Below are 3,244 nucleotides of genomic sequence, written 5' to 3'. Positions count from 1 at the left end.
CACACATACACACACACACACACACACACACACACACACACACACATGCATTTATTTAAATACGACGGGCTTCTTTCAGTGTCCGTCTATCAAATCTATTCACAAGGCTTTGGTCGACCCGAGACTATAAAAAAAAGAACAGTTTCCTAAGGTGCCGCATTGAACTCAAAACCATATGGTTCAAAGCAAATTTCTTACCCACACAGTCACGTCTGCGTCTGTAATTGACTAAACAAAAAAGAAAAAAAATTAAAACAAAAGCGATGTTTAGCAGAAATTTTAACTCATTTTTTACGTGTATGTTTTCATGATACCCTCAGTGTCATATAACACACATAAGAACTTGACTTTTTAAGTGGGTGGATAATTTATGAGAAGAAATCAACATTTAACTTAAATTTCAGCTTTGTTTGATGTATCGAATTTCTCGTATCGGCTGTAGATTCAGCTAATTTACTGTACAAAATTTACTGTTACAGAAGTATGTTTAAATGTTTTAAGTTTGTATTTCTCTACATGGAAGCTCGACAGAGAAGCACTCTTTTCTCGTGCTTCAGATGTGACCGGAAAGAGTCAGAATCTTGAATTTTTTCTGTCCCACATTGTTGCTATTGACTAACGCGGCCGTATTAACCAATGACACAGAGATGTCCCAGTATCGATGGCATCGATACTAGAGTTTCTCTGCCTCTATTACATAACCTATAATAATCCGAGTTTATTTTACAAGTAAATACATAAATAAAAGGATTTCAGCGTTTCTATATTATTATTATTATTATTATTATTATTATTATTATTATTATTATTATTATTGTTGTTGTTGTTGTTGTTGTTGTTGTTGTTGTTGTTTTTGTTGTTATTATCTCTTTATCACAGCTTTTGTTGAAATTCCTGGAGTCTTGCATGTGTAGATGTCTTGCTACCTGCAGCTTACGGAACCATGCTATTCGTTCTTTTCAGCTATCTAATACTTTTCTGATTATTATAGTCGTGCCAAGGAGGCAAACCTTTTATAACAGTTCTACTGGGCACTCTATTCCAATTTTCATTCTATTCCTCTTGATGCCTTCTGATACTGTCCCCAAAGACCCAACAATAATTGGCACTATCTCCATCTTCTTCATTTTCCATAGGCGGGCTATTTCGTACTAAAGAGGGTTGTATCTATCTTTTCGTCTTCCTTCTTTTCTATTTGTGAGTCAAAGGGACATTCAACATCAGCTACATAGCATATGTGGTGCACCTTGTCCGCCACCTCTAGGTCCGGTCTGTTACGCTCTCGCACCTGATCTGTTTCGATTGGGAAATCCCAGAGGATTTTGCTAATCTCCGTATTATTATTATTCCTTCATAACATTGTGTAGGTAAAGATGCACCGGAGTCTTTAGTCATCTGTCAAGTCACAACAAGGATCTCAGACAGATGTGCGCTGTGCCCAATAAGACTGCTTTTTACGAGACATCAATCTTGCATCGGGTTTCCAGTTGTCTTTAAGAAGTCTTGAAGTTTCAATGTGACTGAGCCAAACGCTCCTATTACCACTGGTATCACTTTTATATTACCCTCTCGCATTCCATACAGTCTTGCTATTTCCACTTTCAGTTCGGAGTACTTGGTGATTCACGACATTCATGTCATTTGGTATGGCTACATCAATGATCTGACAGTATTTCTCTCTCTTATTCAATATGACAATATCCGGCCGACGGTGTTCGATTACACGATCCGTCTGAAAATCATAGTCCCAGAGTATCATTACTTTTCCATTTTCCTGCATAACTTTACTTGGTACATGCTCATACCAATTCTCTGTTACTTCATATTGGTATTTACGGCATAAGAGCCAATGAAGATGCACACACACTTTATGGTGGCGGTGCTTGTATTCTTTTTGTGCAAGGAGCTCACATCCACTTACCAAGTGGGTCACATTTTCCACACTCTTTCCAAAGAGTCTGCATTTCTGGGTGTCAGAAGTTTTATAGCTGTTATACTTCACTGAATTGGTAGCCAGAGCCTGATCTTGTGCAGCAATGATCAGACTTTCGGTGGTACGCCTCAAATAACCTCGCTCAAGCCATGACCACAATGCTGTATTATCTTTAACGTCCTGTTATTATTATTATTATTATTATTATTATTATTATTATTATTATTATTATTATTATTATCATTATGTTGATTTTTTTCTTCTTTGTTCAAATTAACTTCCGTTTCTCGCCGTGTGTTTTCCGTACACCTAGGGCAGAGAAACTCATTGTATGCATTCCCAGTTTACACACGCAAATTCACAGGTAAAATATGTATTTAAAATAAATAAATAAATTCATGAATGGATGTTGTTTTCACAGCGATAATGCTCTTCTCAGGACACGAGTCGTTACAGTCAAGACGATTTTTTGCACTTCCTGTGGGGATGGTAAGCCTGGTATCATTTTCAAATAGGTTTCAGTACCTTCTTTTTATCATTCCTAGAGATCATACAATCACTGGTACGGTAGTCTCCTTGAGATGCCACATTTTTTCAATTTCTATTAGCAAGTCTTTATATTTACTGATCTTGTCAAATTCTTCCTCCGCTATATTGTGATCGCAAAGAATACTCATGTCAATTAATAAACACATCTTTTTTGTCTGATCTTTTATAATAATATCCGGTTTATTAGCTTTTATAGTTTTGTAGGGATGTACGGGGAAGTTCCAGAGAATCGACATATTTTCTCAGCTTCAGGATGGTGTTTATACCATTTGTCAGCGGTTTTGATTTTATAATGCCGACATATTGTCCATTGTTAATACTGGCCGACTTTGTCATGTCTTGCTTTATATTCTACAGGTGCTAAGACTCTACACCCTGAGATTATGTGGTCTATAGTTTCAATCTCATCGTTACAGAATCGGCATTTTGGGTCAGTTCCATTTTTTATCACATTGGTAATTCCGGGTTAATAAGCTTTGGTCTTGAGCAGCCAATATGAAACCTTCGCTCTCTGCTTTTAGCCCTGAACTTCGTAACCACTGATGCGTGCGTTTCTGGTCGACATCAGCTTGTTTGCTACGAGCCACATACTTGCCATGCAGAGGTTTCTGTTTCCATCTGCTAGCTAATTTTTCATGTGCTTTTGTCTTTGCAATTAATTTTATTTTCTTTTGCAGCAGCAGTTGGCGAATTTCTTTCAACCTGATCAATCTGGTAGGTATCTAAGAGATCAGTAGCGAATTTTTTGCTCTCTTTCAGAAA

Source organism: Octopus bimaculoides, chromosome 12, assembly GCF_001194135.2.
Source record: "Octopus bimaculoides isolate UCB-OBI-ISO-001 chromosome 12, ASM119413v2, whole genome shotgun sequence".
Lineage (NCBI taxonomy): Eukaryota > Metazoa > Mollusca > Cephalopoda > Octopoda > Octopodidae > Octopus > Octopus bimaculoides.
The sequence above is the reverse complement of the archived record's forward strand: the minus strand, read 5'-3'. Positions refer to the sequence as shown.